This window comes from Hydra vulgaris, chromosome 01 (genome assembly GCF_038396675.1).
Source record: "Hydra vulgaris chromosome 01, alternate assembly HydraT2T_AEP".
Taxonomy (NCBI): Eukaryota; Metazoa; Cnidaria; class Hydrozoa; order Anthoathecata; family Hydridae; genus Hydra; species Hydra vulgaris.
Genome location: NC_088920.1, coordinates 62,985,416 through 62,998,472, shown reverse-complemented (window position 1 = coordinate 62,998,472; position 13,057 = coordinate 62,985,416). Strand labels below are relative to the sequence as shown.

The 13,057-nt window shown below is 28.7% G+C and overlaps 1 long non-coding RNA gene across 1 annotated transcript; it reads left to right on the top strand.

Moving 5' to 3' along the window:
* Nucleotides 1-1,394: 1,394 nt before the first annotated feature.
* On the top strand, nucleotides 1,395-1,757 carry LOC136074928 (uncharacterized). Its single transcript, XR_010635566.1, has 2 exons — nucleotides 1,395-1,571; nucleotides 1,666-1,757. It is a non-coding gene; the product is annotated as an uncharacterized LOC136074928 (long non-coding RNA).
* Nucleotides 1,758-13,057: the final 11,300 nt, after the last annotated feature.

Genomic DNA, 13,057 nt, shown 5'->3' with positions numbered 1-13,057 from the left:
TTCAAAAAAAATCTAAAAAATTATATGTTTTTTTGCCATTTTTTAATAAAAATGTATTATTCGAAAAACAATTTCTATAGGCGTTTGATCGGGAACCTATTCAAAAGCTTTGTGGAAAAGTTGCATCTCATTTTGGATTTAAAATGAATAGAGATAATATGAGATAATTAGTGATATATGATAATTAGTGATCTTGCCAAAAAGCATCGCGAACAAATCAAAAACAAATTATCCGAAATGCTAATTTATTTAAAAGTCGATTCTACATCTAGGCAAATGCGCCACTACCTCGGTTTAAATGTGCAATACTCAAACAATGATGAAATTGTTGTCATCAATCTTGGCACTATCGATACGAAAGGAAAACAAACGGCGGAATACACTAAAAAAATTATTGAGAAGTGTTTAGATAAGTTTGGAATCAATAAAATTAATATTTTAGGCCTCAGTGTTGACAACGCAGCAGTGAGTAACACATATTTTAAAATTCACCTATATTTTTTTAAAATGAAGAACATTGTATATTAAATTGATATTAAAATTAATATTTTAAACAAAAACATTTAAAAAATAAACTTTTTTGATAAAACCGTATATTCACTAAATTTTCAGTTAACTATTGAAATCATAATTAATATATTTAGGTGAATATAAAGTTGGTGCGCGACTTCGGGATCAGCGCCATTGAGGAAATCGAAGATGACGAAAGCGATCTTTCAGTTGAAACTGATGAGTTTGACGAAGATGGTCAAAATGAAGCAGACAATGCGGCAGCAGTCTTGGCAAGTGGAGTTGCCGGTAGAATGAATGTTATTCATCTTCAAAGATGTGCTGTCCACACTTTACAGCTAGCCGTGAATGATGCATTGAAGATGCCCACAATAAAAAAATTCCTCAGCCATGCAAGAGAAGTTGTCAAAACTGCGAGAAATTCTAAGTGGATTGACTTCTTCAGAGACCAAACTCCACATCTTGTTCCAATACTAGATCAGGCTACCCGTTGGTCTAGCCAGTTCAATATGATCGAGAGGCTAATTCAGGTAAGTTATAGTTTATAACTTCTAAGTTTTAACTAAAGTGTATAAACCGGTTTTCCAACCGCTATAGTATAAATCCAATTAGTTCAATGTTAATGACATTTACATTATTTAATAACTTGTAAAATTTAGTTTATGTAAATATTTCTTTAATAATCCTCTTTACTTAACTAGTTGAAAACGTAATACATATATTTAATGAATTCTTCTGTTCTTCTAGATTCGACCAGTAATTCAAAACCTGAATATGCAAAAAGAAGCTCCTAAAGAATTTAATGTGCAACCATATTTTTGGGGGATGTGGGAAGAACTGAGAGATGTATTGCATATGGCACGCGATCTAACTATTCCGAATTCCTTTTTGATTGGAATTCAATAAAGTGTGAACTAGACGGGAAAGACAGTGACTTAGCTAGAGATTTCCAAATAGGAATGAATAATAGAGAAAGCGCACTACGCGAAAATTCGTTGTTTCTTGCAGCAGTTTACGTGGATATTAGGCATGGCTGTATGCTAACAACGACTGAAGATAAGGTTGTTTTTTTTTATCAAAATGCATTTATATATATAGTTTTGAATATTTAACTTTAAAAAATACATATTCAAAAACTTATTATTATTTCTATAGATAGCTGCAGCTGATGGACTTTGGAAAATTAATTACAAACTGATTCAACTGGCTAATAAAAATAAGAATGATGAACTCGACAAAATTAAAAACGCAGTAGCGCGCAACTCTTTTTCAGTTCATGTTGCCGAATCTAGTTCAGAAAACGAAGAGAATGATTCACCAGTCGCAAAGCGACGACCAAATTTATTTATGCTATGTGAACAGGAGATTGAAAAGAATTGTTCAAAAGAACAAATGCAGGTTCAACTAGACGTAATTGAAACGGAGTTTCGACAAGCTCTAAAAACAATTCCGGAAATTCGATCAATGTTTAAAGATACCTCCTCCAACTTAGACGATTTTATAAAACTTAAACCATTTAAAGCAATTAAACAGTTCCCTGAGGTTTTACGGAATGCTTGCCGAGTCGCTTTGTCGCTACCCATATCCCAAGTCAGTGTTGAGCGACTGTTTTCATTTTTAAAGCACATGACACCAGATCATCGTAGTCAATTTACATCTGAGTTAATTGACGATATGCTTTTTTTACGAACAAACGAGTTTTTTATTTGAATAATTTTTGACAATGTAAATATTGTAATATTTTGTTCTTGTAACTTTATAATTTAGAGTGTAATTAATGTAAATAAACATTTAAATCTTTTTATAATTCCATGATCATATGTTTTCAAATAAACTAAGAAATTGAGAATTCTGTGCATGCAGCAATACAAAATAAATAAAAGTTATCTTTGGAGTTGTATTATTCTTATTAGGCAGTGGTTGCGCTCGGCTGCATAAACCCACGGATCCCTTATTTTTCCTAAAAAGTAAGGGAACCGTGGTTCAAACCCACCTTTGGGCAAGTTTTGCGACATCGGTTAGGAAGGAGGAGTGAATTCCTGTTAATTGCTTTTCCGCGGTGCTCTGCAATAAGACCGAGTAGACTACTTAGGGAACAAAAAATACATATATATATATATATATATATATATATATATATATATATATATATATATATATATATATATATATTATTCATAAAAAAAATATTACTGGTACCCTATCACTTTTCTGGCATTTATACATAAAAACTCCAGATAATAAAAATCCTTATTTAATTTAAGAAAGGAAAAAAAAAATTTGGAGTCCGGAGTCGGAGTCCAAGGAGTCCATGATTTTTGAGCCCGGAGTCCCAAAAAATCGATGGAACTTCGAATCCCTGATACGCACATATACATTTTAGCTGTATTTTAACTCTTATTTATAGTTAAAATAGAGCTAAAATGTCTACTACAAATACAGCAATGGTGTCATCATAAAATTAAATTAAAATCTCTAACAAATATCAAAATATATATCTGAATACGTAACTAATGGATAAAAGTAAAATATTTGTACTTACCAGCGTAGCGGTTATATTAAAAGGTGAAGGAGAGTTTGAGTTTAAAAGTTTAATTAAAAGGTAAAAAAGCGTTAAAAAAAAAAAAAGATAAATTGCTTCCAATTTAACTAACTCTAAGTAGATGAGACCACGCGACTAAACATTTACATAAAATATTATTATAAATACATTTATAAAACTTACGGGAAACTTTTACGATTTAAAAACACGCGGTACACAGCCGGTTAATGGTTGGCACGGAATGCCAACAGTAAGCCAACTAAAGCTAATACTGGCCCGTCAGTGGACCAACTAAAGCGTGTTTACTGGGTTGTCTCTTGTTAGAATACTAGAGTTTGATTTGGCCAGTTATCGTTTCCTCTCTTTTACTTAAAATCAGTAAATTAATAAGTTTATTTAGCCGAAATTATTTGTTTATATTATAAACTTATCAATGCAAAAAATTTTTCTCTATCTAATTTATTGAACCAAATGTTCACACTCTTCCTGTCACTTCAATGATACAACTCAGCTTTTAACCCTATCGTTCTTGTTAACCATTATAACAAAAATAGGTTCTATCGTACATTAGATAAAATATAAATTGTGTTAACCATTTTCTTCTACTGATTTTGTTCCCTACCTCCATAAATACCATATTCGTCCTTGAATTAAAAACTGTTGTTAGTATTTTTAATTAATTTTCTGCTAACTCCCAACGTAATTAGTGTTTGCTTGCAGCCTTGTTGGAGTAGTACATTCATAATTAACTATTGTAATATTGCGTGAGCAAACAACCATTCATCTTTCCTAAAAAATATTTATACAAAACAAAAGCAAGCAAGTCGATTAGTTTTGGGCACAGATAGGTTCAGAAGTGCCGAGCCGTTACTCAAGAAAATAAATGCTCTAAACGTATACAAACTAACGAAATGACATATAAAAACTACAAAAATATATTCGAAAAAACAAAAAGAATCTCTAAAAAGCTTTATTATGCAAAGCTATTAGACAAAGCAAGCGAAAACACCAAAATAACTTGGAATGTAATTAAAGAAGTAATTGGGAAAAATAATTATCCGAGAAATACTCTGCTAAAAAAAATAACAGCTGATGAAAAAAATATTTATGATAAATCAATTATTTCTGAAAAAATAAACACTTTTTTTATTAATGCTGGTCCAAATTTGGCATCAAAAATTCCTCTGAATTCAACTTCCTTTGAGTCTTATTTAAAAAATTACGATAAAGTTATGAATGAACCTAATCTTAAATTAATTGAATTGCGGACCGCTTTTTATAATTTTAAAACTAACAAAAGTGCTAGATTTGATAAAATTAACGTTAATGTTATAAAATCTATTTATGATACAATCGACCCTCTTTTGTTTCACATCTTTAATCTTTCTTTTAAAACAGGTAGTCACGGAAAAATTAAAAACTGCACGAATCACACCGGTTTTTAAGACTGGCGATGACTTTGTTATTTCTAATTATAGACCTATATCTATATTACCGTGTTTCTCAAAATCGCTTGAAAGAATAATGTACAACCGGCTATTTAATAATTTTTCAGAAAACAATATGTTGTACTCAAAACAGTTTGGTTTCAAAAAAAAAATGTTCCACTGAACATGCAGTGGTTGAAATAGTTACATTAGGAGTTTTCATTGATCTGTCAAAGCTTTTAATACTGTAAGCCATAACATACTAATAAAAAAACTTGAATATTATGGAGTAAAAAATAATAACTTACTTTGGTTCAAAAGCTATTTAACCAATACAAAGCAATTAATCCAGTATGAGAAAAAACAAACAATTCCGTATACTGTAACTTGTAGTGTCCCCCAGCGCTCTATTTTAGGCCCTTCATTATTCTTAATGTATTTAAATGATTTAAATTTAGCAACCAACTTCTTGAATTGTATTCTTTTTGTAGATGACTCCAATCTTTTTTATTTCCACAGAGATATTAAAACACTTTTTGAAACAGCTAACGAAGAGTTGGGTAAGGTTAATGAATTGTTTATAAGTAATAAACTGTCTCTAAATGTGGATTAAACCAAATTTATTTTATTTCATAAAGTAAAGAAATTAGAAAATATTCCCATTAAACTGCCAAATCTAATAATTAATAACGCTAACATTAAAAGAGAAACTTCAGTAAACTTTTTGGGCAGAATATTAGATGAACATTTATGTTGGAGTGATAATATAAAAAGTATTCAGAAAAAATATCAAAAAATATTGCCATAATATATAGAGCTAAATCATTTTTAAATAACAAATCTTTAAAAAGTTTATATTTTTCTTCCATTCATTGTTATTTGATTTATTTTAATATTTTATGGGCAAAATTACAAAATTAATTGCATGGACAAGTACAAAGGAGTCTGTACTACTTTTATGCCTTTTGGCCCATAATCACGCCAAGCCGATCGTGTTTAGATTTTTACATCAACGTATTGTTAGTGTCTTACGGATTACCAGCCAAAAAATCTAAACCCGATCAGCTTGGCGTCATAGTTTTCTGGTAAATCTGGTATCTGGTAAAAATATTTTTTTGGCCAAAAATTAAAAAAAAAAAAAAAATCAAAAAACAAGAAAAATTATTGTAATTTTATATATTTAAGCCAAATAATAAAAAATAGTTTTTATATTATACATTTTTGGTAGTTTTTTGATGATAGAATTGCTTAAATCATCTACCAAATAAAATTCACTATTTAATAAAAATATTGATCTATAGTGGCTTGTTTCATTATTAAATATTGTGCAACATATAAAATTGAAACAACGTTTATCAATTATAAATGATAATGGGATATCATTTATATTTAGTTCATCTTCATCTTCTTGGAACACCTCTACAAATAAACAAAATGGGTGAAATAAAAACTTTGCAGTAGAATCATTAGAGCAGATTTTACACAATTCATTCAACTTGATATTTAAATATGTTACTTTCTCTGCGTTTTTAATTAAGATAAACTCATTAATGTTTGGACAAATCGTTTTGTTACAGGTTGAACAATTAAACTGAATTGTCTGAAAATGTATTAAAAAACGAATAAACGCATTGCATTCTGTATCAAGAGTACTGAAAGTTAAAGAATCATTTGGTTTTAGTCTCATAACAAGAAGAATCCATATAGTTTTTACTCTATCCCATTCACAAGTTTCAATGAGAGAAAGTATATCGAGTATGTGATTATATATTTTGATATCTTTTTTATTCTCTTCTAATACACTTATGATATTTTGTGACAATAAAGATGAGCACCAAATAGCCAACAAAAAATAATCAATTGTGCAAGTGTTCTGAATGATAATACTTCGGTATAATTGACACAGCAAAAAATAATCTGTATCCATTTTAAAATCATCTTTATTTAACAAAATACAGCCGCCCCATTTTGGTAAATGCTTTGAAAAAGATCTAAAGTTTGTTTCATTAATTATTTTTGCAGATTTCTTATTCAATAGTGAAATACTTAATTCAGAATCAATTATATTCAATTCTACGTTAGATTTAGCTTTCGATTGTATTAAACTCGTTGATATATCTCGTTTCATAGTTTCATTTATCTCTAATGTTTCTTTTTCAGATTCGCATTCTGATTCATTTTCACTTTGTAAAAAAAACATAAGCCTTGAGCCTGGGTTAGGAAGTTTTTCTAAATACTTTCCACAACACAAATAAAGTATAATGCTAGCAATGTGACTACAACAACCACAAGTTCTTAAACCAGAAAAACACCCGCATGCCCAAGACAATACTGATTCTGGACTATCGATATTTGGCAAGTATTTAATATATAACCTATACTTAGTCGCGTTTGAATGTCTTGACTGAATTTCAGCGGAAATCAATTTATAATTTTGAATTTGTTGAATATTTTTATCAATCAAAATAATATATTTTCCATTTTTATTTAAATGTTCTGCTAGATAACTGTAACTTTGCTTTATTTGATAGCTACCAAATGTGATGTATTTTCGCATATCATCTATAGAAAACTTTGGGAAATCGTTTAAATCTAACGCGTCGATTGGTTCAAAATGCTTTTTACTTTTATTTTTTGTGTTCAAAATATATGATTCCAAATCATTTTTGAAATTAATTTTAATTTTCATTAGAATTGCAATATCTTTACCGTCTTTTTTATCGGATATATATTTTACATGAAAACAGTTAATCAAAGAGGCAGCTATTCTAACATCAGTCATTATATGAGGAAGCATTGTATTCCTTGTTTTTTCCAAAGATTTAAAAGATTGTTTAAATGTACCATTAACAGCCTCGATAACCCATCTGCATTTTGTAACAAACCTAGTATGGTTCGCTTGTAAACTAGTTAACTGACTTTTAGAACAAGTTGGCATCTTCGTAAACACTTTATATGTAGTTTTCAATTCAAATCGTTTTTGGTTTTTAAAATATTACTTAATATAGTTGCGTCATTCATAGTTGCAGCAAAAGGTCCATAAACATCAATAATAAAACCATTTGCAGTGCATACTACAAAAGGCTTAACTAAATGTCTTTTTTTTTGCCCACTGTACAGTTTTCGTTGTAAAGTATTATTAGAACTTTTTTCACAGAATAGATAAGTACCATCGGCTATAATTGCTAGCTGTTCTTTTTTTAAGTCAAACAAATCTTTGATCATGTCTGTGTTATTTAAGAGCCAATCTTTTCGTGATCGTGATTTTGCTCCTAAATTCTTTTCAACAAAATCAGCACTAAGTGAGGTTCTTATCTGATGGCAATACTTTTGAACCTTTGACCGACACGACAAACCAAAATAACACGCAATTGAATTTTGATCAAGACCAGTCTTTAACCAAAAGAGATAAACGGCAAGAGCTTGCTCTTTCGAACGTTTGAAAGAGTTTTTAATTGTTTTTAATTCACTTACCAAATATAAAAATTCATCTTTGGTAAAACCGGTATTTTGGAAACAAAACTCAGTTGTTACGTTATTTATTTCGCTAAATTTTGCAAATATAGATGCAGTTTTTGAATCTCTAGACCGAAAACTTTTAAATAAATCTTGTATCATTGTTTTATTTAAGTTTACGGAGTTTTTGAAAGATGAAATATTATTTAAATATTCATCTTTAAGCCACTTACTGTCTGTCAAATGAAACTTACAACACCTACTATCAATAGGTATAAATATATTTGTTTTAATAAAAACATCAATTATCCCTTCATTTGATATTTTACTAAATGGAGTCGAACCAGATTCAGATTTACAAATAAAACAGTAACCATGTGAATTTGAAATTCTATCGATTTCTATATTGATCTTTTTCTTTTCCATAGATTTATTGCAATAATCATTGTCATCGTTGTCATCGACATTCTCGAACTCTTCAGAACCCTTATCAGTACTCCTAGAATCGAAATGATCATAGTTTTCAAGAACAATATTAGGATTTGACTCATCATTAGAATTATCTTCAACAAGTGTATTGTTAGAAATGACATTTATATTTTTATCAAGAAAAAACCCGGCTTTGTTCAAAGATTTTAAGTGCTTGTAACACATTATCTGATCATGTATAAGATTTATTCGATCAAGTTTAAAATGATATACAACTTTATCTATCATATTTTCATTTTTAATTTCAAAAACTTTTTTTGAGCCAATACTTTCACCTCTCTTTTTACAAACACAACAATATCTATTTCTAAGATTATTTAATACCATTTTGTAATATTATTATATAATTTTTTTAATTTTCAGTAGTTATAATAAAAATCTTTAAAGGATTTAATTCACATGAAATAAAAAATAAAAATTGCAAAACTTTTTATTAAGGAAATATAAAAATGAAATAAAAAAACCATTAGTGTTTTAAACTTTATTATTTAAGCTCAATTAAAATAGTTGCGGGGTAGTTAACTGTTGTTCTAATTCCTTTTATATCGTTTTAAAATGTGGAATTTAACCATACCATATCGATTCTATTAGCCACAAGTGCGTATTGAAAAGTTAAAAGTCTTTTTTTCAATTTTTTTGTAAATAAAAAATTGCCTTAAATTTTTATTTTTTTTGAGGGGGGAGGGTGGGTTAAAATTATTTTTAAGTTATAAAAAGTACTTTTCTAATATCCTTGAGCGTAATTATAAGTTTTAAAGGAGGAAAAAAAAAAAAATTGGGGGAAGGGGGCTCAAAATTATTTTCACGTTGTAAAAAATAGTTTTCTAACATCCTTAAGCTTAATTATGATTTTTAAACAAAAAAAAAAAAAAAGGGCCAAAATTTCATGTAAGTTGGACATACTCCTTTAAAAAAATTGTACAGTAAACAAGAACATGCGTGCAGAATATTATTTGGAGCTAATAAAATTGTACCATGCCTCTTCTTCGTATATTAGGCGCAATAAATATTTACAAAATCAACTTATACCAAGTTTCTAATGTTCGTGTATAAAATAAAGTTGGGACTATCTCCTAAAATATTTCAGTCCTATTTTGAAAAAGTAGTGCATAATTACCCGACAAAGTTTTCAGATAATTACTACATTGTTCCTAAATATAATTCAAAACAAATTATATATTCAATTCAATATCGTGGACCTTATTTGTGGAAAAAGTTTCCTAATATTGCAAATACGAAAAAAGTTAGTATACAACAGTTTAAAAAGGAATCAAAACAGGTGTTATTACTTATGGATTTCAACAGATCTGATTTTAAATGCTTCTTTTAAACTAAAATTAAATTACAGAACTGGAATTATTACTATGAATTTTTAAGTTTTTAAATAATAATTGAGTTTTCTACTTCAAAAATAATCATCACAGAAAAATATAGCCACAGATTATATATTCCAGGTATATAATTGTTTTTAATACTTGGTTTGACCACCTTTAGCAGCAATCAATGCTTTCACTCTCTTGGGCATGCCCATGATTAAATCACTGCATAATTTGGTAATTGCCTTGTTGTGGAACCAGACATGGATTAAGCTCTCTACGAGCTGCGATTTTGTAGTGATAGGAACTTTATGTATTTCGTCCTTCAAAATATCCCATAAATTCTCACTTGGGTTCATATCTGGTGAATTCCCAAGCATTTGAGCACAGAAAATTCATTCTCTTGGAGCCATGCCTTTGACAACTTGCCTGTATGGCATGTGGCACTATCCTGTTGAAAGATATAGTCCTTATCAGTAAACCAATCATGGATTTGAGGAACCAGACATTTCTCTAACACTTCTATATACTTTCTCTGGTTCATCATTCCCTCCACGATACGTAGGCGGCTTGTTCCATAGAAAGATATTGCTCCCCATACCATGATCTTTGTTGGAAACTTCAATGTTTTCTTTAGACACTCAGCCTTGAACTCCTCTCCAGGCCTTCTTCTGACTGTTTGTACCATCCAACACAGCAATTGTTTACTCATCTGAAAATACAACCTGAAATAAAAAAATGCCTGATCTCAGAATCTCAGAAATCTCAGAAATCATAGTAAAAAAATTACATTTATAGTCATGATTAATACTTACTGATATTAGTCAGAAAACATGATGAGACTGAATAAAATCATATAATAGAAAAATATAAACTGAATAAAATATTATAATAGGTCTAATAGAAAGTTAAATTAATGATTTCCTTGGACCAATCTTCTTCTATCCAACTTTCATGCTCAACAGCCCAATCATGCCTGACATGCTTCATTTTTGTCTGTGAGTCTTGGGTTTTTCCTTGGTCTGTATGCCTTCATTCCCTTCTCCAACAAGCGATTATTCACTATTTTACGGCTTACATCAATGCCCTGACTTGCTAATTCCATAGATATATTTTTGCAAGAACTTTTTCTATCACTGAGGGCCATTACTTTAATTTTTCTCTTAAGTCTAGGGGTAGTTATTCTTTTACGACCACATTTTCCAACTCTTCCAGCTTCAAATTTTCTACCTTTGTCCAGCTTTCTTTTCACAGCACTAACTGTTTGTGTTGAAAGCTTTAATTTCTTAGCTATCTCTTTTTGTTTTAGGCCACGATTCTCTAACAAAACACAGATTTGTCCTTTTTTTCTAGGACTTAGGTCCTTTCTTGTCCCCATCACTTCAAAATTGGTCAAAAATGTCAAATATTTTGCTTGAAAGTTTCTTTTTTATTTGTTCAGAACTGAAACCTAATATTTGTAGAGTCCAAGTACATACCAGGTACACCATACAGCACAGAAAGTAAAAAGAAAGTGACGCGAACTCAAATTAATATATTTCAGAATTTACGGGTATATTTTAGCAACAGTGCACTATTATGACCCTAAAATGAAAAAAACAGATCAAAATGGATTTCATATAAAATAAAATAGTCCCCTTACTTTACATATGTATATAATTATAACTAAATGTATAATCAACGACAGAACACCTTTTTGGATGCCTCAATTAATGAAATTTGGTAAAAATTACAAAAATCCATAATATTAATTCAGTTATGGTGTTTCCTCTAATCTTAAAAGTTATTGTTAAAATCTAATCTGAGTTCTTGAAATTTTTTTTTAACTATTAATGAATTGTTATTTATTTTACTTTTATTCAATTGGTTTTAAAATATACATAAATATTACGGTTTTTGTAAATTAAGTACTTTTTTATTTTTAATTTTTCGTTCTTTATTTAAATATTACTTTATTAAAAATTGTTATATATTTTATTTTCATATTTTTTGATAAATACTTTTTATAATATACGTATATAGTGTGGCACTTGTAAATACGTTCTCTCTAATTAATTAATTTATTTTTTGTTTTTCTTTTTTACGTTTCTTTCAGTTTTTCTTGTTTACTTGATTATTACTCTTTACATGAATATTGTTCTTGAAGTATTTCTTAAACTAATTTTTATTTGTTTTTACAGTTATAATTTTCAATAAATAGTTTGTAAAGTATAAATATATTATACGGTTATAGTAAATACGTACGATTGGGGCTCGGTGATAAGACAAAATAATGTCTTTTACTTGCCCCGCCCGTGTTTTTATTTATAAACTTTTAAATTTTAAAAGTTATTAAACGGCGAAATAAACTTACGCTAGGAGGGAGAGAGGGGGTCTGCAAATGGCGTATATAAGGTGCGGGTCAAATTTAAAAGTAAGAATACACTAAATTTAAAATATCATAAAATGTTAGTTAGGCAGATTAAAAACGTAGGTACTTTCAAAGAGGCGGTAGGGTACTCAAAAAAGAGTATGGCAAAATAAGGGGGGGGGGGAGGATGGGGTTGGAGGGAGGAGGGGGGAAGGGTCGAAATAAAAGCGTTCATATGGACGACCCCAAATTACTACATTCAACTAACATCACTAAAAAAATTCTGACTTCTCAATGACAAACCACGCTTATGGAACTCGGTTCTTGACAAAAATATGAAAAAAATAAAATCTATTGATATTTTTAACTATACACTAAATTTAAATAATACATACACTCTTTCATTTTTTTTAAAAAAAGAATTTTATTTTTTGATATATCTTTCTTGTTGTTTTTGTCTGTTTTATTTTTGAATAAAAAATATAAATAGATGCATTTAAATTTTCAAAATGTTTTCAATATACTTAAATTCTAAATCTCTTTTAAATATTTAAATTTATATAAATATATCTTAGGCATTGTATTGAATAGGTATATATTACAACACTTATATGTACTTAGTTTTATTATATGTACCAATTTGTAAATTTTTTTTTAAAAAGGTTCTTTTTTTTTGCAAACTTTATAATTTTTTTTCAAACATTTTAATTTTTTTTTTTAAGTTTTTAGTTTCACTCTTTTTAATAATACTAGAACTTGTAAAATTATATTTTTCTCTATTTCACAAAGGGGCTTGATGATAAGACATTTTGACAAATAATAATAATAAAATATTGACAAATAATAATAATAATAATAATAATAATAATAAAAATAAAAAAGATCTTATTCTTTGTACCCTAAATAAAAGAAACGTTGAAATTAGAAAAACTCGAAAAAGCAATAACAAAAGAAAAGATGCTTGGTG